Source organism: Malaclemys terrapin, chromosome 14 (genome assembly GCF_027887155.1).
Source record: "Malaclemys terrapin pileata isolate rMalTer1 chromosome 14, rMalTer1.hap1, whole genome shotgun sequence".
Classification (NCBI taxonomy): domain Eukaryota; kingdom Metazoa; phylum Chordata; order Testudines; family Emydidae; genus Malaclemys; species Malaclemys terrapin.
The window spans coordinates 15,229,585-15,253,439 of record NC_071518.1 but is presented as its reverse complement, the minus strand read 5'-3'; positions in this window follow the sequence as shown (position 1 = coordinate 15,253,439).

Genomic DNA, 23,855 nt, shown 5'->3' with positions numbered 1-23,855 from the left:
CCTCACAACCATGTTGGGGAGTGACAGATGAAGCAGCAGAGAGAGAGCCAGGAGCATTTGAAAGATCAGCACACTGCTGAGTCTAAAATGGTTGGCAGGACTCCTTCTTTCCAGGCCGCCTTCATAAAGACTGGGCAAGTGATGCTATCAGAAACATCAGGTTGAGTCCAGAACAACCACCCCGAAGGGTGTGACTATCACAGCTTCTTATGTGAGGGTAAAATTGGAGGACACTTGAGGCATCATCTCAGAAACAAGTTACTGTCACTTGAAGATTTAGATCATATCAGAATAGAAGTAGAAATCCAGATGCAAAATCTAGGTCATTAGGGATTTGCTAGCATGGACCTCCTATGCCTGTGCAGATCACACTGAAATCAATTGAAGTCTATATAGGCACAGGGATCCATGATGGAGGATCCCAGTGCAAGATTGAGGTCCTTGTCTTTGGATAGACAAAACTTCAAGATCAGATAGGATCCATCTGTCTCCAGGAAGCCACAAAAGGGTAAAACAAATTGTTAGCGTAATGCCACATAGAAAACAGGGAAAATACCAATGGGTTGGAAAGATGTACATTTGTGTTTTACAAAGCAGTATCGGAGAGATCTAAAAAAGTATAAAGGTAAGTTTCTGCTAATGGGTGGAAAAAATTGTCAAAGCTATGACAGGGAAACCCTTGGAAGGTATAATTTGATTATGGATAGTCAGGATACATTTACAAAAGAGCAATCATATCCAACATACATCATTGGATTTTATTTATTTAATTAATTTTATTCATTCATTCTTAAAAATGTATCAGAAAGAGCTGACTGGGAAAGTTGTAGTTGCAATTTACCAGGACATTTAAGAAATCTTTATACTCAGTGGAAGTTCACAAAAGACTAATCTACCTCTATCTGAAAATACAAAGACTAATCAGCAAGACCACTAAGTGTCACAAAAGATGAGCTGCTTAAATGGATGTAGAACTTGATTGGAAGTCGATGACAGAGGCCAAATGTGAATGATAAGAGTTCAGGTTGGAGATATGCATTGCTGGAGTGCAGCAATGATCAGGTTTCAGACTTGTTTTCAGATTTATTGGCTGATTGTCTTCATAAATAAGTTGGAAAAAGAAACAGGTAGTAAGGGGAAGAAATGTGCTGAGGAGATAAAGTTGGGGAGTGTTGATCAATACAAAGGGCTGTATAACAACAAACTAATGGGACTAAATGAGCTCATGTCAGAGTATATCAGTTAGTCATGAATGAACCCCAGAAGGTTTGCAGGTTCAGTTCATATAGGCCCCTGAAAGTTCAGATGATTGTTCAAACCTTAACCAAATTCTTGGCTCTGCAAAACTAGGCTAGAAATCTTACAAGTATCGATTTTCTCCTAGGATTCTGTTGATTTATTACACTTCTTGTTCTCAGCCAGGCTGTAAGTGCCACAAAGATAGCTAGTTACACTGATACATAAACTAGAAAAAAGCTGCTGCTGCTTCTTTTTTTTTTTAAGTGTTCTGTTGATTGAGGACTAGGAAGGGTTTGAAAAGGTGCAATTCATAAACTATGACCCTCTGGCTATAGTCTCCACACTTCAAAGCCTTTTAATAAAGATATATGATGAACCATTTGCTATTCACATTGGAGTATAAGTAACAAAATAGAACTTCAGAAAGGAAAATGGGATCTCAGTATACTTTTACCTTATTGTCAGTGTCTAATTAGTTTGTGTTAATGGTTATATGGAAAAAAATATGACTCTCATAGAATTAGAGTGCATTGAGAAATGTTAATTTAAATTAATGTTATCAAGCAAAGAAATATGGCTCAGTTATTCCCAAGGCACAAATAAGAAACCAATTTTAAATACTGTCAAAATGTAGGGGCCAAATCCTCCTATCCATACTTAGGGCCTGATCCTGTGAAGGATCCTGTGAGTGCCTCAGTGAAGTGTTCAGAACCTCACAGTAAAAGCCTTTCAATCCCTATGTACCATAGACTTGCTTCTGCTTCCATTGAAATCAGTGGGAGTAGGATCATGCCACGTTACACAAATCAATAAGTTGACAGTGTTATTGTAGGAACTAGATAAAGAGAAACATAAAAGTAAGGGTGTTGGTGTGGGTGTGGGGAGAGGGAAGGCTATTGAGGGGGAAAATACCAATCAGAGGTTTTTTGTTTCAATTCACCCTCCTATTTATAACTAAGATACGGGAAAACAGGAAACTGAAAACTCCAGATCTGCTCTGTTTCAAAATAGCATAGTAAATAAATTCATTCCTTGGTACACTTGTTGGTATAAAGCTCAGCATTCAACTCGGAGATTTCATTCATTTAATGCTATTTTTGTTGTTGTTGTTGACTCTCTTTCTTCCTTATAAAATGTTTCTCCTATTCCTTTTATAAAACTTTCTTCTAATTATTTGCATAGTTATTATTTGTGTCCCCTTTGTAACAACAGATTTCTAGTCTCTGGCTCTTATTAGTGTAACCCTCTTTCTGATAAAATCCACCTCTCTCTTTTGCATACTGTTGGAAGATGTCATTCCTATAATATACCAACAGATCCATAGGGACCCAAAAACAAGTCACTGACTTCATTAATGGTAGTGTTGTCCTGTGTCTCCAGGAACAACAGTGTAGCACCAACTGTTCAGCCTTTCCACGGCAGTACTGTCTTTCACAGATTGCACTCATAGGAATCATAAGTTAATTTATGACTACATTTATGATGATTAGGCATCAGTATGGATATGAAAATATCTCTGAGCCTCTCGTGAGCAGATTCCTTCAGTTTCTCCTGCTCTCACTGAACATAATGGAAATGTTCCCATTGACTTCACTGGAAGCAGGATCATGGATGTTTTGTTCTTAATCTGTTGGGTCTAATTCAAATCTGACCACCATGCAGATCCTTTTCCTTGTCACTTACAATTTGTGCAAGACACCCTGGCATCGTTTTAAATTAAGTGCTTTGTACACATCATGATATTCATTTTCTGTGGATATCTTTGATAACAAGTCTCATGTTTTACTCTACTGACACTTTAAAAATACTCTGCTTATGTCAGTGCAAACTACAATAAAACAAGATAGATAAAGGTTGCAATATTTTTCTTTTTGGTCTGCTTGGCTATTATATTAATGGTTTCTAAAGCAGAAAATTTCGGGAGGTGTGTGTCAGCTTAATGGCACCATTGCCAATGCCATTAAATAGTTCTGGACAAAAAAATACATTTTTAGAAAAGAAAAAACTCACATCAAGGTGAATACAGAAGTGTTCTACTCCATTAGAGCTGTGCTTGGGGTCCTATGTTTTTTCCTCTGCCTGTAATAGCTGACACATAGCTAACATTGAAACAGAGTAGGGAGTTGCATGCCAGACACCCATCACTGCTTTAGGTGTTAGTAGTACAAAAACTCAAACAGAAGGAATAAAAAATCCTGAACTCAGGTATTGAGTAAATTAGGCAGAAGAGTCAGGTAAGATCTGCTTTCCCCAAAAAAGTATCTTGTTTTAAAATGTAACATGTAAGTTCCAATTTTGCCAGCTTTCTTCCTAGTGAATTTATTGGAATAACTCATATGGCACTGCCTATGTCCTACTTACATTTTCATTTTACAACTATCATTTTTTCCATCTTCCATAGAGATATCTTGAAAAATGCTGAGTACCTCCCACGTAGAACTGAGCATGTTCAAATCCTATATTCAATGGGAGTTGTGCTCAGTACTTCACAGGATCAGGCCTTGAACTCCTTAAATACAAAGACCAAGGTCTCTAAGGTTGCTTGTACCATTCTTAGAGATCATAATTTTTCCACTTTTGAAAAAGATTTATGTCCATAGATGCAGGGCTTACTCTGAGACACTTAGACGCTAATTATACAGTATTCAAAGTAGGTTTTGCTTCTATTAGACACTTTTATATTGGATTTTAAAGCATAATTCTGTTTTTTGGGGGGAGATGAGAAGAACTGCTATAATATAATAAGGAAAGAAGCTCACAGTGTCTTACATCTCTTCATTTTATATTTGGAATCTTTTTGGTGCAACAACAAACAGGGATTTCCCTCCCCAAGTGAAATTATAGTGTTAGATATAATGTGGAAAGTTGTAAGAAGCAGCATGACACCTGCAAATATGATGATATTGGGGTGAAAAATCGGGACGGGGGTCAAGGTAACAGGCACCTATATAAGAAAAAGCCCCAAATATCAGGACTGTCCCTATAAAATCAGGACATCTGGTCACCCTAGATGGGATATGCAACATACAGGTGTAAGATAGCCCTTCAGTAACAAAGTCCTTTGCTATTACTTCTCACAGCATCTGTAAAAAAAAAAAAATGAGGGTTTCTGTTTTTTAAATGAATTGCTGTAATCAAACATTTGCAACACATCTATGTTTCAGGCCTGCCATAAAAACTGACTGATAGAAATAAATCACCAATATAACCTTTTACTGACATGATTAACAGGATTGGCATGTCTCATTAAATACATAGATATCATTATTTTTTATTAGAGGGAGGGGATTTTCATGAAAAAGATAAATAACATATTGCAGATGCTGATATGAAGCATGAAGAACTTTTTACTGTACCTGTGAGCAACACAGAAATGCTAGTACATATGGTAATTAGTGCTATATAAAACTTTTAGTTTCAATGGAGAGCAGTGTATATGCACTTGAGGCTGCACAGTTGGGTATCCTGCTGGTTTCCTACTCTTTTCCTCTGCTAAAGAAGGTGAAGCATTAAAAACCTTAATGGTATTTTTCCTTATTTCTTCCCAAAGCAGACACTGACAGCGCTCTGCAGCTGACAGCTGTTATGAAGGGGGAAAACACATGCCAGTTACTCCATGTTAATGGACCCCTATGCCTGTGTAGATCCCTGTTGAAGTTAATGGGACTCCAGGGGGCATAGAGATGTGCCCACACAGAGTAATTTGCACAGTTTGTAAAATTCCCTCCCCATGGATGTTTTGTGCCCAATGTGCTAGGCAATGACTATACATTAAGAGCTAAACCAAAAGACCCAATGCCCGGAAGCATATTACTGGGATAGATGCTAAATATCTTTCCCTAGTAAGTTAAATGACAAGTAACTCACTGTTGTCTTGATTAAAGGAAGTGTGACTGAGTGCTGGGAGCTAGCACCTTTTGGGAATCCGGGGATGGGTGGGTGCAAGCCCACCCACAGCTAAAGTCTTCTTCCCCCTCTCCCCCCCGCCTAAGGGAAGGAGCTACCAGACCCATATCCCAAGTAATTCCATGGGACAACAAACGATAAAACAAGAATGGGCATGAGAATCACAGGATCATAAACAAGGAGCCAGAGAGGGACACCGAGCAGAAAACCTGGACAGCAACCACTGCTCCTCAAAGGTGTCTAGGGAGCCAGTGGACGTGGCCCAGAGGAACTCTGCCCAGATATGTGATCTGAGGGAAGAACGGAAATAGGGCCCACAGTCGCAGAGCACATCCCATCCAGCATCCTCCTCCTGGTACAGTGGATGGCCACCTTGGCCATCGCCTGAAGGAGGTTGATGAGGTGATCTTGGTACTTCATGGGACCATGGATAGGACATGCATATATCACAAGGTGTGGGGAGAAGTGTGGCCATAACCTAAGGAGAAGGTTCTGGAGGAGCCGGAAAAAGGGCTGTCACCTGGCGCACTTGATGTAAATGTGTCCCAGGATCTCCCTCACGCTGCAGAAGGGGCAAGTGTAAGGGAGGGGAGTGAACCATGCCAGGTACATGCCCATGCTCACAGTTCCTTGAAGGAGCTGTCAACTAATGTCCCTGGTGGGTTGTGGAACCAAAGTGGAATACAGACTGGCCCACTGGGGTTCCTTACCCTCCGCAGCTTGTAAAAGGTCCTGCCACTTGGTGTTGGGGTGGGATACGAGGGTGAGGAAATGAAAGGTGTGGAGCATGAGTGAGTACATTTACAGCAGCTCTGATAGTGCGTTACTCCTGATAGTGTGTTGTGTGAAGAAATACTTGCTTTTCTTCTGGCAAACAGAGGCTAGGGACACCATTCCGGCCCATCCTGGCAGATAGCCATTGATGGACCTATCCTCCATGAATTTATCTAGTTCTTTTTTGAACCCTGCTATGGTCTTGGCCTTTACAACATCCTCTGGCAAGGAATTCCACAGATTGACTGTGCATTGTGTGAAGAAATACTTCCTTTTCTTTGTTTTAAACCTGCTGCCTATTAATTTCATTTGGTGACCCCTAGTTCTTGTGTTATGAGAAGTAGTAAACAACATTTCCTTATCTACTTTCTCTACACAAGTCATGATTTTATAGACCTCAATCATATCTCCCCTTAGCCTTCTCTTTTCCAAGCTGAAAAGTCCCAGTCTTATTAATCTCTCCTCATACAGAAGCCGTTCCATACCCCTAATCATTTTTGTTGCCCTTTTCTGAACCTTTTCCAATTCCGATATATCTTTTTTGAGATGGGGCAACCACATCTGCACACAGTATTCAAGATGTGGGCATACCATGGATTTATATAGAGGCAACATGATATTTCCTGTCCTATTATCTATCCCTTTCTTAATTATTCCCAGCATTCTGTTAGCTTTTTTGACTGATGCTGCACATTGAGTGGATGTTTCCAGAGAACTATACACAATGACTCCAAAATCTCTTTCTTGAGTGCTAACAGCTAATTTAGATCCCATCATTATGTATGTATAGTTGGGATTATGCTTTATAATGTGCATTACTTTGCATTTATGAACATTAAATTTCATCTGATTTCATCAGTTTCTGGGTTGTTCACAAACTCTTCCTTTTGATTAATTTCTGTTCATTATTAATGGATGTTAATATAAATCACATGTTTTTATTTCTGTTCCCTCGCTGGAAGAATAAAAAGTGTGAAACAAAAACTAGTTAATAACAAGTAAGTAATTCACGTCCAGTGAGAAATTTTGGATGAATAATCTGTCATGGTTCAGGGTTAGCTGCACTTCTGACCCCTCTCAGTCTTTCCAATTGTGCCTGTTAAAGTGTTAGGCCTCTTTGCTTCACCTTCCCTGGGAGGGAATCCCATAGTTATCCTCCTACTTTTTAGAGTGAGGCCACAGCACCCTTGATTACTCAGTAGGCCCCAATGGGTTGGCTACTGGCAAGACTTCCCTTTAGAAACTGTAACCAGTGATGAATAGAGACCACAAAACAGCCTTTTCTAAACAAAATACTGTTCTGTCTTAACAGTAGGAACAAAGCATAACCAGAAAGAATGGATTTTACCACAATCAGAGGTCTACACTCATATCTGACCTAAAGTTTAGGTAGGCTAGCTTAACCCAGATACCCCGCATCCAGGAACTGGAGTTCCCAGAACTCTTTGTCTCTCTCACCTGTTCTTCCCACACCTCCATCTGGTGTCCTAAACCAGTTAGTTGAACTCAGCATAGACTGAAATGAAACTTCACAGCAAATAAACCTGCATTGTCTCTTTAAGTACCAGTAAATGGACCATCTGAAGCTTTTCTCCCCTTTCCTGATTATCCTTGATGATAGCTCCTGCTAGAATTAACCCTTTGTAATCATATATTAAACACAGTAACAATCAAACCTATGGATATAATATCCATAAAATATTATAGGCACTTCCCAGATCCTTCACATACATAACCATTCAGTCAGGAGACTGAGCATTTGCAGTAATAAACCAGGAATTGTCCAGATATCCATACTGGTCAGCAGTACAAACCCCCAAATCATAGCAATCCAAGGCCCTAATCCAAAACCCATTGAAATTGGTGAAAATCTTTGTGTGGTGGTCTTTATTTTTGGGAAAGTATTCACAAATCTCTATATTCATTTATTATTAGATCAGCTATGCTTTCTGAAGTGTGGCTGGTCCTTGGCCACTGCTGTGGTGGATAAGCGTAACAGGAGATTCTTCCTGTTGCGTCTGTTCTCTGTTGTAATTTCCAGATAAGAAGTTATTCCAATACTATCTGTCTTCCAGCAAGTGAAGCCATTAACTTGTGAGAGACAATTTCTTTTTGTGCTTTGTTGAAATTTTCCTGATTTCCCTAGCTTCATTCCAAGCTGAAAACATGATGTGTAAGGAATGATTTGTGTGTCTTTGAGAAACTAGCCTCTGTGGAACATAGCAACATAATATTGTTGAAGCAATTTGTTCTTATTTGTTAAAACTTTAAACCAACAGGGGATTGTTTATAATATCTGGCAATTGTTACTATGGATGTAAATATTGTATGTCAAGCGGCATTTTGTTAATCTGTTTTTTAAAATGTTACTATAGACACTGAAACTGTATTGTGGCTTTACCAGTCATTATTTTATTCTGCAGAAGGGCACCACATCAGCAATAATGGCTGAAGGCATTCTACCTGCAGATGACAAAGGTAGTCATAATGCCTCCTGGATTCTCAAATGGGATTCTAATCAGGAGCAGAAACTGCTACATCCTTTAAATGTGTACGGCATCTGTTTCCTCTAGCATTGGCTCCAGATCTCAGACCAGTGCAGATTCCAGAAGTAAGATGGAGTCATGGCCATGGATTCATTGTCATGTTCCATTTGGAGTGCCCAGTGCTGCTACCAGTTTTATGACTCCCTTGCATCCAGGGACGGCTCCAGGCGCCAGAGCAGCAAGCTTGTGCCTGGGGCGGCAAGCCGCGGGGGGGTGGCCTGCTGGTCGCTGTGAGGGCGGCAGTCAGGCAGCCTTCGGGAGGTCCGCTAGAGCCGCGGTTTCAGCGGCAATTTGGCGGTGGAGACACCAAAGGCGCGGCACCGGCGGACCTCCTGCAGGCATGCCACTGAATCTGCATGACCAGCAGACCGCCCGCAGGCACGCCGCCGAAAGCCGCCTGACTACCGTACTTGGGGCGGCAAAAAACATAGAGCCGCCCCTGCTTGCATCTTGCTCTCAAGAGTGTTGAGTACTAGGAATGCCTGCTCAGGTGCATAATAGAAGAGGAGAAAGGGATGCCTGTGTGATCTTCTCAATGCATATCTACACATGGGCAGCCAGAGAATCACCTGGGCTGGAAACCCAGGGTTGATATCCTGGCCCCAGTGAAGTCAATGGCAAAACTATCCTTCAGTTCAATGAGGCTAGGATTTCACCCTAGAAACATAAATGTGCTAAGCTGGTGTTGATTAATTTCACTTGCTTGTTTCATGCTTTTTGCTTCATTAAACAATAATGTAACACATTCTGGAGTGGGAGGTGAGTTACCACAAAGTGCCAACTCCTCTCATAAAGCAGGGGAAGTCAGAGGTTCTGTTCAAGTGTATAAACAAAGAGCCGTGAAAACTGGTCAGAGTTTTCAGAAATGCTCCTGGAAGCAATATGCAAAATGCCTTTGATAGTCCATCCGTGCTTTTCAAGCCAACCTGGGCATGGATAGAAGGGACAGGACAGAGAGTTTAAATTTGAAATAGTCTCTCACTGTTAACCACAAGCAATTCTCCAAGCTCTGATCTATATTTTTACCAGAGAATATATCCAGATGGTATGTTAACCCTTTAAACGTTGATTTCAGTATTGCAACTTAACAAATGGGTGTGCTAAATATTGCTGCAGTTTATTTGAGCCCAGTGTAAGAGAGGTTAATAGCTGGTCATTTAAGTACATAGAAGGGCTTTTATATTTCCTGTTATTGATATCTGGTAACACAAAATACCAGGTATTAACTCTTCTTTTGCATCTGTCTGCCTAAATTCCACCTACACTTTCAGTTGGATATGTTACATTTAAAATAATACTACAAATAAAAAAAATCAATCATTGTGTATTGTTACTGTGAATTATTGCAGTACGGTTCCAACTCAAATGAAGATGCATTTTAGTGGTATATGGAGTAAAAAATCATGCTTTTAAAGTATATTTGAAAAGATAATTATTAAGTTTATAGGTAAGTATAAAGAATAGAAAATGTTCTGTTTGAAGTTGTTTCACTTTATGAAATTGTGCATTTAAATAGCATATAGGTCAGCATATTTCATGTACTTTTTTTCTTGTCAGTATTTAGCAGCTTAGTATTTGTTTACTAATCAAAAACCAGAGATAGTGAAATTGCACTAATTCCCTCTATAGCATATGCTGTACAGCTAGTGAAAGGTTCTTCTATTCTTTTCCTAAAGAATATCCATTCTGAAGATTTATCCACCACCACCAACTCACTTTCTTATTTTGTTCACAGCAAGTAGAACACTGCTGGTTACTATCATTGCTATGTTCAACATAAGTAGCAGCAATGGAACCCAAATCACAAGCTCTCTAAAGAATCAGTAGAAATTATATATATATGTTATCTCCCATCTGAGTGTCAGATCTGACTTTTTTTTTTTTTTTCAGGTTGGAAGGACACTAGACACCCCAAACAGTTTTAGTGCTATAAAGGGATTTTCAGACAGTTTAGATGCAAAATCGCTTGCATTTGTGATTAATTTCTACTTTAGATCACTGTTTCACATGCAGATGTTAACTACTTTTATGCATAGAATTACCTGGCATTAACACGTTATGGTAAGTGCATATGTAAGTTATATATGTAAAACCCATATATTTGCATATGCAATTGCATAACCTGTGTGTAAGAAAATATTGCCTTACAAGCAATAATGCATAATATATGTTTGAATTAATTTGTTACTTTAGAAGCTAATTTAAGGCCAGATTCTCAGCTGGTGTCAGCTAGAAAAGCTCCATGTAAATTAGTAAAGCTATGCCAATTTGCACCAGCTGAGGTTTATTTGCTTTGTGGGAGCCCAAACTGGTACTGGAAGAACTTACAGTCATTTTTCTAATTCAAGCACCTTCCAAACCGTGAGTATCACTGTGCTGAAAGTTATTATTTTTAAGAGTCATCTACTGAAGTACTACTGCTGGAAGGACGTTCTAGAGATAGCAGTAGAATGTCATTAAATCCAGAAGCAACAGCTTCTTCAGTGAGGGGAAAGCTGGCAGTCTTTTATTGTTAATACCCTAGTGGGAAATCTAGATATGTGGTGATGGGGGGTGAATTTTTCAAGCTGGGGGCCAGTCATGTGGGGAAAAAATGCAGATAATCCCTAATTAATTTGTATCAATGCCATGTATTAATTTTCTAGTATGGTACATACTGACACAGATGCAGTAAACTGTGAATGGGATCTGGGTTATAAATGACAGTAAATGTTTTTTATAAGTTCCCAATTTTCTTTCTGTAGAAAAATTGGAATGCTAAAGAGAACTGTTTAGTCCTTGAGCTTTAAATAATCTTCTCTTGATACTTTTTTCTTTACAGTTTTAATGAAAAATTATATTTGTTTAGATGCCCAAAGGAAACACAGTAGGCAAAATTTCAGAAATAAATAGCTCAAGTTTTGGTAAAATTCTATTAGATAGCTTATCACCCAGAGTGGTAGAGCCTGCCGGAGAACATTATGATTTATGTTTCTACTCAGTGTTTGTGTTTAGAACCAAACTGACTTTTCTAGTAATTTGTTGAGACTAAAATGATCTCCATTTGATTGTTTAATTAGCTCCCCTTAATTCTGTCTAATAATGCTGTTCTACACAAAACATTTGCCTGGCGTCTCCCTCCCGCCCCCCACCCTGCAACGTTTCTCATCAGTGTCCTTAATTGCCTAATGACATCACTAGTTCTTGCTGTTGTAGACTTTCACACTTTCCTGTATGCAGCATGGCTCATAAAGCCTAATGAGAATAAGTTCATTAAATTAATCCCAATAATTAACAAACTTGCTGCCTGCTTTTCAGATGTCTAATTTGTGACACAATCTTGGCAACCAGTTTTAACTGTGGAAGCAGGGATTGCATCCAAAAAGCCTCTTTGAGAGAAGAGGAAGATTCATCTTCATTAGAATTTCGTCAAATTTATAATTCATTGCTGATATCTATTAACAGATAGACACTTCTGCAGTAAAAAAGTTGACCACAGAGAACAGAGTTCATGAAAGCAATTTTTCTTTCCATATAACTGTCTCTAAAACATATCTGGGCTTCAGAAAGCCTGCCGAGGTTTGAGCTCAACTCCTTTTGAGCCTAAGGGCGTGATGTATACACTTCATTAAGTAGCACATATATGGATTTGGGGCCCAATTCTGTAAGAAATCCTGTTTAAGGAGGATTTGCCAGTTTTTATAAATGCACTGTACATTCTGAAAATACAGTCATAAAAGCTGAATTGTCTTGTGTTGTGGTCCTAGGAGCTCTGACACTTAATATTTTAATAACTGATATCAATCTACAAAAGAAGTTGGAAGATTTCTCAAAGGAAGGGATAAAAGGAGAATTGTAATATTAGCGTTCCCTGCTTCCCAGCGGTTAGATCCATTGGGCAAGATTCTGAACGTGCATGCATTATTTTTCTACCAGTATGGAATTATTATTTATGTCAGTGTAATAGTGCAGAATCAGGGCCCTTTTTTACTATTGTTGAGGAAGAACTATCCCTTCAACTGTACTTCTTCAGAAGACTTGATCTTCTTTTTCAAAACAAAACAAAACAAAAACCTTACACCCTCTCCCTTCCCTGCATCCCCAAGAATACAATTCAAAAATTAAGCTGAAGTTTCTGAAATGGTCCAATGTTTCCACTCTGTTTTTAATTGGAACTGTAACCAAGAAGGGTCATTTGCCATGAGAAAGTCTGTTATGGTATTTCTCCTCTGTCTAGGATGAGTGCCAGAACTCAGAAATGCCTGTTCTTATAAAATTGCCAACCCAATTTGGCAGATTTGGGAGGTTTGGTAAATTCTGATATGCGTTGGTTAAGCATCCAAACTTCACACTGCTTATCTGAACTCAATCCAAATTCAAAACCTTTACAATTATTCCTATCACTGTTACTAAGGACAACAGCAGAAAGCACGGCTGATACTGTATTATTATTATTAATAGGCTCACCTACTAATTATAATGTATGTGCTTATGTAACCCACACGCCTCTTGGGTGTGGTGCGCTGTCCCCCTTTACTGGCACCAAGACCACTTAAAGATTGAGTCTGCTACAGCCTTAGCTAAGAGCCATGTGTCTTTAAACTCATGCAGTAGAGGATAATGATCCAGAGGTCCCAGGTTTGATCCCGCCTGCTGTTACACTTACGTTGCAGTAGCATTCAGGGGTTACAACTAGGACTGGGGCCCCATTTTGCCAGGTATTGTACAAACATTTGAAAACAATCTGTACCTTGAAGAGCAGGATACAATCAAATATTTATCTACATGAAAAATGGCACTTTTTAAAGAACTACTACTAGATGAAGTGCCAAGTAAACCCATTGGTCCCTCAAGTCAATTAACGATGACTGACTTTGTAGGCATGTTGGTAGAGCTGGATCTCATAGATGGGTTCAGAAAGGTGTTCTATGCAGAAGGGACAGCATGATAGAAGACACAGAACTGCTGGTATGAGAAGCTGACCGAGGCAGAAGGTGATAAAATAGGAGATAGGAGTAAGCAAGTAGGGGGGGCAGAGTTGTAAAAGGACTTTGAGGTGATGATAAGCAACTCAAACTTGATATGGTGACATAGGGAGTTCTTTGAAGGATTCAAACAGTACTTTTTGATGCAATGAGAATAGATTGTATAGGCAGGTGGACCTTATAAATCTATATATTGTAAGTTGATCCCTTAAGTAATTTTTCTCTGTCGAGATATAGATTTCAGAAGAAAAGCTGTTTGATAGCCCAGTTCCAAACTACGAAGTTTACTGTAATTGCTTAGTTTGCAAAAAGGATAAGAAAGTATCTGTTTTCCAAAATGTCAGAGGCGAAAGTTGTGATGATTACTTTTATCATAAGTCAGAATTCATTTTTATGTTGCTAATGGATGAGTGTTTGACTGACTGGCTTTGAGGTGCTCGCAGTTTTTCTATTTTGTATGGATTTCACATAAAAAATTCCATAACTGGTAACATCTTTTAAAGACGTTTAGTCCAGTAAATAATATGCAGCTTCCTCAAAAGTGGCCTTGTATCTAGATTTTTGAAATTTTTGGGGATCCCAGAACAGCTGTCTGTGCTATGCAAAATATATTTTTTTAATTGTTGACTTAAGTGGGGCTTTTCCAAGATGATGCTTGCTAATGATGACCTATTTCAAACGTGATTGGACCGAATTTAGTAGCTCAGAGGTCAGCCTTGTACTGCTTTGTCCAAAGACCTTCAAGGAGATTAGCCCTTAGTCTCTCAATACTCCTATGAAGTTGGGCAGTGTTGTTATCCCCATTTTACAGATGGGAACTTAGGCACAGAGAGGTTAAGGGAACTGCCAAGGTCACACAGGAAGTGTGGTAAAGCAGGGAAATAAATCCTGATCTCCCAAGTCCCAACTTAGTATCATATCCACTGTACTATCCTTCCTCTTTTTAAAAAATGGAAGTGAATGAAACAGGGTAATCAAATGCACCTGGCAAAAATGAAATAGTAGTTTGTTGAAAAATATTTGACAATTGTTTCCACTGTTCGTGCTATAGCAATGCACATTGCACATGAATGGTCACAAAGATCAGTGCTATTATACACTGACATTATGTCTGCAGCACTAGCTATGTCATTTTTCCAACTTTGAGACTGTATCAGCAACGTAAGTTCAAAAATCATCAGATCAAAGACACACTAGTCCATCTTACAGATGGTCAGTTTCTGAAATGGAAAAAAAAATGAGGGAAGAAATTGCTGCTATGTGAGTGCAGTGGCTAAGAACAAAAAGCTATTGATGAGACACACACAAGCAGTAGTTAATCAGATAGAGCTCTGAACAAAAAGTATGGATCTTAACATCCTTGAACCATTGGGAGTTTGAAATCTGGATAAAAAAAGTCTTTTTGAGTTTCTTGAGCTGCTCTGGATCTGTGGAAAACATAAAACTGAGGGTAATTGGAGGGAGGACTCAGTGGACAAGAGGACAAAGTACTTGTAAAAGAGACTAGACAAGCCTTCTTTAATTAATGGAAGATTTACTTCCAACTTGGATGGTAATTGCATTATAAATAGGTATGGGTAAACAGGTTAGACTAAAACATTGACTGCCAAAAACTTCAGCCAAACAGAACTTTTTTTAAGCTTTGAAAAAGTTCCGGGAATTTGTTTTGCTAGGTTCATTATTGCACAGCTCTGTATTTCAGGAGAGATTGGAACTTGAAGTACCAAAACTAAACTTCTGAATCTTCTGAGGGTAGTCCATGACGACTAATAATCAAAAGATATTATAAACTATCTGCACTTCTTATAAAAGTCAAATGAGAAAACATCCTACAAGACAGTGGCAATGACAATGTTTCTAGAAATACATTGTTTACAACCCTGCTTGAGAGAGTTTGAGCCTAACTACCGAGAAAAGGAATAAAAAGAGATGGTGGTACTTCTAGGAATCAACAGGTAGCTAGCATCTGGATCAGTACATTTGGTTTTGGACACCTATATTAGAAATCTCTGTGGTTAAACAGTGTTCTTAAAAAATACCATGTTTTCAAATATTATTTCTAGAAGATGCTGCTTTCATGAATCCATAATATAGCAGGTATATAAGTAGGGTACTTTGGATGCACCCACAGTTAAATAGCGGAAGTGGATATTTGAATATCACAGAAGCTTGAAATAGATGAGGCAAATTTCATCATCCAGTATAGCTCCCTATTGCATTTTCTACTGTCTTGTCCAGACTAGGGGAAAAAAATCCGGCAATAAAGAAGTTAAATGATTAAGTAAAAATGTTACTGGTACCCTGTGACAAGATTCATGTACTGCAGAGTGACAGAGACCACATGATGTTTCTCAAAGCCAGCGGATCATAGTGAGTATAGGAGTGTTACGGGGGAAGCTAAAATAGGGAAAGAGTGGTGACCAATAATAATGGAGTGGTGGTGGAAGGAGGCATTATGGCTGTGTGAGCCCTTCTGTGGCTAATTTGCTGTCTCCCTCCCCTCCCTCCATGCTTAGGGAACACAAGGAGCCACATAAGGGCTGCACTACCTAGCTAGGTGTCCCCTTCTCCATAACATTTCTGTGAACCTTTCCCCGCTGCTTCTCTTATGTACCCTTGCTGAGACAGCTATTACTTAGACCTATATAAACAAGCTTTGTAATAGTATGTGGATTAAAGGCTGTATTAGTGCTACATGCAAAGGAGCACAGCCAACTTTTGCACCTCCTAACGTTGTCCACTATTCTATAATTTTAGTTAAGGACCAGATTCTGCTATTCTTTCTCCCTTTGAATTGTACCCCTCTCTGCAAATGGTACTCCACTCCTCCCTCCTTCCCTCGGCTGAGGCTGGAGCTGGGGACAGGTGACCCCGATCCGGGATTGGGGCCAGGGCCCCTCCTGCCCTCTGTGGGCATGGCCTGGGCCAGGGCTGAGCTGAAGACGCTGTTCTGTGCTCCCGTCCTGTGGCTTCAGCTGGGGCTGTCCGCCTCCTGCTCTCCCCCCATGGCTGCAGCAGGGTCTGGAGCCAGGGCTGTGTCCCCCTCTGGTGGAGAGGCTCCAGCTGTCATTCCTTTCCCTCCCTGCCCCCTTACCCCCCCCCCTTTTTTTTAAGTAGAAGTCTCAGGTCATAGTTCACATGACTTTTACTAAAAATAACTGTGATAAAATCTTAACCTTGTTTGTGGATAATTCAAGCTCTGCATTGCAGCTTGGGGATCCCTTGCTTATGCTTAGAAATGTTGCCCTCTTCAAATTCCAAGCAGCATAGTAATATGGATCCTTTTGGTCAGGAATTTTTATTACCTTCCCTCAGAGTTCAAACTGTGATGGGATGAGGGTTTGTGCACATCCCCTCTTCAAGGATGTGGGGGAAGCAATCAAAAAAGTCTTCGGTGCACTGATGTTCCACAATTGTCTGTTGGCCTTCTGTTGTTGGGCAGGAGATGACACTTCTTGTGGTAAATTAATATTTCACACTTGGTAAAGCTTCTTTTCTGATTGGGGGAGATTTCTAGTTTCATAGCAAATACTTTTATAGTTACAAAGAAAACACTTAAACATTAGCTTATAACATGAGATACAGATATTATAAGTGAGATTAATGCATGAAGCAAGCAACCCAAAAGCATTTCATAAAGTCCAAACACTAAACACATCTCTCAAACTCTAATCTCTATTTTAACAACACTAACTCGCAGGTGAGCCAGATTCGTTTCCAGCTCTGCATTTGTCAGTGTTCAGTGAGGTCTAGGGGCCTTGGCATGAGCTGGCACCTGGTCTGCCAGCATCACAATTGAAATTTAAGGGGCTTCTAGAATGCTACATGTGTGGCAGAGAGGTATATTTAAGATAAAAATAAATTAGATTTTGACAGGCTAAAGCTTAAGAATGCATAACAATTTTGCATTTAAAAGTATTAAGTTTATTTTAGTAATTCCATCTGTTTTGAAAGCTAAAATCCTTTTCCTTAGTATCACAGTGAATTCATTATATTACTAAAACCAGACAACTAATGTCAATACAATATGTGCATAAAGGTTTACTAGAATTATTTATTAGCAGTATTACCATAGTGCCTAGGAGCTGCTATCAAGAACCAGGACCCCATTGTGCTAGGTGCTGAAAATAAAAAAGTCAGTGTTCCTAAGAGCTTACAATCTAAATATGAAACAAGGGAGAGATACAGACACACAGGGGGAGTACAAGGAAACTATAAGACAATACTGGTCAGCATGACAGGCTGTGGTCTCAGAATACCAGCAGCCTAACCATTGTCAAGTTCTTGTAAGCAGAGGAGAGTTTGAAGGAGGATAATGGGGCACTCCTCCCAAGTGGGAGGAGCCACATGGGAGAAAGCATGAAAGTGCTTCTTTGAAAATTTAACAAGTAGGTGATGGAGGCTGGCATTATGAGCTGATCGAAGGCAGAAGTAATTCTGGTAATGAATGAGAGTTGATAGGTAGGGTAGTGTTAGGCCATGAAGGGCCTTGAAAGTGAAACCTAGCTACTTGTGTTTGATGCAGTAGAAAGTGGAGCAACCAGTGGAGGGTTTCAAAGAGAGGGATGATATGATCAAAGCAATGGGCTAGGAAAATGGAGATTAAGATTTTTCCTTTTGACGTCCAATAAAGACTAATAAGACAGTATTACATTATAAAGTGCCACTGTTCTTTCAATAAATTGGCAAGCAAAATCAAAGTATATTCCCCCCACTGACTCTTTTCCAATACTAATAGTTAAAATCACTTAGCTATTCAGACCTTCCAAATGATCTACAGGTATACTAAATATACAGGGGAACTACAGTATAAATTGTTCAGTAGGGATTTCTTTGTGCTGAACAAATTATTAAAATGGAATATTTTTCTCTTGTCATATGCTGCAGTTCTGTAGTCAAAGGAACAGCACATTTCATATTTTAAAGAGAAAAACACTATTGATTTAAAATTACAGATATACTTTATCCTTCATCTGAAATAAACATACATGTAATAAGCCTCAAATAACACTGTCATAAATCTGTACTGTTGCTACATTTTCTAGAAACTGCAACAGTGCTAAGCATAGCTCTATGGCTGTGAGTTGTTTTATGAATGTTACCCAAAGATATACTCTAATGAAGATCAGTCATTATCAACACCGGTGAAACGGATCTGAAAACTGATTTAATTCACAACCCATTATGTCATATTTTGCAACTAAATTATCACACAAACACTAAAAAGTGTGTTTTCTTGATAGGAGGGCAGATATCCCAGTTTCTCATTACTAGAGTCATAGTAATGATGTCCATAGGTACCCTCACAAGTAACTAAAAGCATGTGGTACAATTTGCACAAGTGTCTAAGGCCAAGATTCTCAAAGGTGCATAACTCCCATTGAGGATCTGGGCCTAAATCCCTTTTTCAAAACTTAGACTTCTAAGTCCCATGGATTTTTTTTTTCCAATGGAATTAGTTTTCATAGAATCATAGAATATCAGGGTTGGAAGGGACCTCAGGAGGTCATCTAGTCCAACCCCCTGCTCAAAGCAGGACCAATTCCCAACTAAATCATCTAAATGCATAAATCACTGTTGAAAAGGGGATTTAGGTGCTTTTGGAAAATTTACTGAGCATCTTTCATTGCGTGTGTGGTGGTAAATTGGGGTACTGGTAAATTGGCATCATTTCCTAATGGCTGGAAAGAGTTGCTACAAGTTTGGAGGGCAAGCTGCATTGCCTAGAATATTTTGGTATATTAGGATGGAATTATGAAATACTCCCCTTAATACCCTAATATAATAGATTTTGCTGACCTTATCTATGAGACTCCTTTTCCAGTACTGGGCAAGTCTGCTGTTTGAGACAGCATTGGTTTTGGAAATAGTTTTCATTTGTGTTGAGCCCTTGTGACTTTTGAATATTTCACTTCTGACCAGACTTCTTACTTCCCAAGAAATGCCCTGACACCCTCTACAGCAGCCAAAATCCTCCCACCCCAACCTTCTGCCAAACCAGGATGTCTTCCTTGAGCTATGCGGTTTTGGAAGTCTATTTGGAGACCTACTTGGCTTTGACACAGGATGCTACTACAAGACTATGGGTTTGTCTTGTACTCTGGAGTCCTACAGTACATACCAAACCAGAAAACTATTGTTCACAGCAATTCACTGTCTTCCCTGATTCCTTAAGGGAAGGAAGTAAACCTTTAAATACAGCTAAAACATCTCCCACCCTTCATATAGGCTTTATTATCTCTCTCTAGTGTTTGAAAATGAATTAATATTAAATATTAATTCATGACTCACAGGGCTTGTCTACACGGTAACTTAGTGCACAGCAATCTAATGTGCTCTAGATTCGCACCTTGACTTGCTGCACACTAACTTGTCTTGTAGACAAGTCCTTAGCTCTTGCGCACACAAAAAAATGTGGTTGACAGTCCAAGTGGACCTTAAGACCATTTTGTGTTCTTGCCAATAGCATGGGACATATGTTGAGCAGAGTCTTTGCATTACTCTCATGTTTTGCATTTCTCAACAAAAACAGATGGAAAACAAAGAACAAATGGATGTGACGAGAAACTGACAAGAGCCTAGATTTCTCCTGATTTGAGATATGTTGTTCAGGTCTTTTTTATGCTGCTTTACAGTTGAAAGATGATCTGTGTTCTTAATCTTTCATCCCTTTTGAATGTTAGAACACAGTCACCATTTTAAGCAGTCATAAATGGGCCGTTTAAAAATAGACAAACCTTTCATCTCATACCTGGAAAAAGAGAACAGTGCAATACAAGCTAGTCAATTTGCAAGAGTTGCAAATGGATCCACCTGCCAAAACAAATTTGATCACAAAATGAAGGCAATTCAGGGAGAAAACAAAAACATAAGAAAGGAAAAAGTGAGAAATTGTCAAGTGAGCCAGTCTTGTTTGTTTGTTTGTTTGTTTAAGTTTCTGATCTGGTGATGAAAAGAAGAAAAAAAGTTAATGGAGAAATCTCCATGCGTCACAATCCCATTCCTATTGACTTCAATGGAAGTTTTCCCATTGAGTTTGATAGGCATTAGGCCCATGATGAAGGGGAAAAAAAACCTCATAGAAGTGCTGTTTTCTCTCTTCAGTCTTAGTAAATATTGGCAACTTTTATATTTCTTGTGGGTTGCCCATTCAGGAAATGGTTGGGAGTTTACACGCTTTTCCAAACCAGCCTAAGGGGCCTAGTTCAGAAGTGTTTGGGATCTCTTGAATACCTTGCTGCAGCTCGGGATATGGGACTAAGAATAATTTCCCTTGTGACTGTCTTGAAATGGCAATGCCCATTTGATATACTGACTTTTGCCTTACTACCTTAATATGGTGACATTTATTTTTTTCCCCCTGTCCCTCATGTCGTCCCTGTGGTGCTTCTGTATATTCCCCTCCCACTTTCAAACAAAAACTATCAAAATGTACTTAGAAGCTGTTGTATCCCCTACCCTCTTTTTAAAGAAAAGATATATACTCGTCTTAATATGTGACATATTAAGGTATGCAAAGAAATTATTTAATGCCAGTGTTATATCATAAGCAAGGCCAAACTAAATGAAGCAAAAAAGATAGGCATCATGAACAGGTATTGGGTTAATGTCTGGTTTTTTGACTCTGCCAGTGTTTACTTCCAGAAAGATAAATGCTTCACTGCAATGTTTAATGTCCTTTCCCTGGGACTGAACTGTTTATGGGAAAACATGGAGTAGTTCTTGTGTTTTTTCTCATTGCAAGCAAATTTATGGATGATAAATAATGATTCCCTGAATTCACTATATCACAGTGCCGTATCTTCTGTAAAAAGCTTCATCAAGTTAGCCTTTTTTTTTTTTTTAGGTGCATCTGGGAAATTACAAGTTTTATAGCATCAACAACTAGTATGAAAAAGTGCTTATGTAGGTTTTTTGTAGAACGTCATTCCAAAATTAGCTTTCCTATACTTTAAAATGCTAGTAGTTTGGTGTTTATCACTGATAGGTTTTTATCTTAAAATATGCTCCATAGCTGAAGGTAGTAGCTATAACAATCTCTTTATTAAGGAGTTTAAAAAATATGTATTATATACATTATGTCTTATCACTCTAGGCCCTTATATAGTCCTTTTATGTTTTCAAAGCACTGCACTAATCTTAAGTAATACTGTAAGTAAAAGTTAAACTCATTCTAGAGCTACATGAATATTAAAATGCCATTCACTTAGAGACCCCCATAATGCCTGTGCATCATGTATAGTACCTCTCTGAGGGCAGGTCTAAAGTTGATCTAAGGCCTTGTCTACACTACGAGAGTAGTTCGATTTTACTTAAATCGAATTTTTGGAATCGATATTGCAAAGTCGAACGTGTGTGTCCACACTAAGGACAGTAATTCGACTTTGTGAGTCCACACTAACGGGGAAAGCGTCGACATTGGAAGTGGTGCACTGTGGTCAGCTATCCCACAGTTCCCGGAGTCCCCGCTGCCCATTGGAATTCTGGGTGGAGCCGCAAATGCCTTCTGGGTAAAAAAAATGTGTCCAGGGTGCTTTTGGGTAACTGTCGTCATCCGTCCATCACTCCCGCCCTCCCTCCCTGAAAGCGCCGGCGGGAAATCAGTTCGCGCACTTTTCTAGTCAGTGACAGCGCGGACGCCACAGCACTGCGAGCATGGAGCCTGCTGCAACCATCACTGCAGTTGTGGCCGCTCTCAACGCCTCGCAACTTATCATACACCTTTCCCTGAGGCAGATGCAGAAAAGTCAGGTGAGGAGGCTACGTCAACGCGGTGATGGCCTGAAGTCTGAGAGTAGCACAGACCTCTCAGAAAGCAGGGGACCCAGCGCCGAGAACATCACGGTGGCAATGGGTCATGTTGATGCCGTGGAAAGGAGATTCTGGGCACGGGAAACAAGCACTGAGTGGTGGGACCGCATAGTGCTGCAGGTCTGGGATGAATCCCAGTGGCTGCGAAACTTTCGCATGCGGAAGGGAACTTTCCTGGAACTTTGTGAGTTGCTGTCCCCTGCCCTGAAGCGCAATGACACCCGGATGCGAGCAGCCTTGACTGTCCAGAAGCGAGTGGCCATAGCCCTGTGGAAGCTTGCAACGCCAGACAGCTACCGGTCAGTCGCGAACCAGTTTGGGGTGGGCAAATCTACCGTGGGGGTTGTTGTGATGCAAGTAGCCAAGGCAATCGTTGATGTACTGCTGCCAAAGGTAGTGACCCTGGGAAACGTGGAGGCCATCATAGATGGCTTCGCAGCGATGGGATTCCCAAACTGCGGTGGGGCCATAGATGGAACTCACATCCCTATCCTGGCACCAGAACACCAGGCCAGCCAGTACATTAACAGAAAGGGATACTTTTCCATGGTGCTGCAAGCACTGGTGGACCACAGGGGACGTTTTACCAACATCTACGTCGGATGGCCGGGCAAGGTTCATGACGCTCGTGTTTTCAGGAACTCTGGTCTGTTTAGACGGCTGCAGCAAGGTATTTACTTCCCGGACCACAAAATAACTGTTGGGGATGTGGAGATGCCTATAGTCATCCTCGGGGACCCAGCCTACCCGCTAATGCCCTGGCTCATGAAGCCCTATACTGGCGCCCTGGACACTGAAAAAAAACTCTTCAACTACCGGCTGAGCAAGTGCAGAATGGTGGTGGAGTGTGCTTTTGGCCGTCTCAAGGGGAGATGGAGAAGCTTACTGACTCGCTGTGATCTCAGCGAAACCAATATCCCCATTGTTATTGCAGCTTGCTGTGTGCTCCACAATCTCTGTGAGAGCAAGGGGGAGACCTTTATGGCGGGGTGGGAGGTTGAGGAAAATAGCCTGGCTGCTGATTACTCACAGCCAGACAGCCGGGCGATTAGAAGAGACCAGCGGGAAGCGCTGTGCATCCGGAAGGCTTTGAAAGCAAAGTTCCTGAGTGAGCAGGGTAACCTGTGACTTTAAAGTTTGTGTATTGAGAAGCTAAACCTGCCCCCGTTTCTTTACCCAGTTAATGTTGACTATCCTATCCAGTTACATACCCCCTTCACCCCACTTCCAACACACGTTTCAAAATAAAAATAGTTCTACTTTGTTAAAGCACACCGTTTTCTTTAATACTGTATTCGCGGGAATTTTTTAAAACTGGGACGCAGACTGTGGTGCGGAGCGGGTGTACTGTAGTGGCGCGAATGCAGCTTCTAAACTCAAGGATTGACAGGCTCCGCTGCGGTGGGATGGTTGTTTCAACGGAGCCTGTCACCCCTCCTGATAGGGACTGTGTGTATGGGGGGGTCTATGTGACTTTGTGGCAGGGGGAGGACGGTTACAGATCCCCTGCTGTGTGGCTCTGTGATCCTGCCTAAGGACCGCCGCTTAAGATCTGTAACTGCCCTCCCCTGCCACAAAGTCACAGAGCAACCGACCCCCCACCACATAACATGAA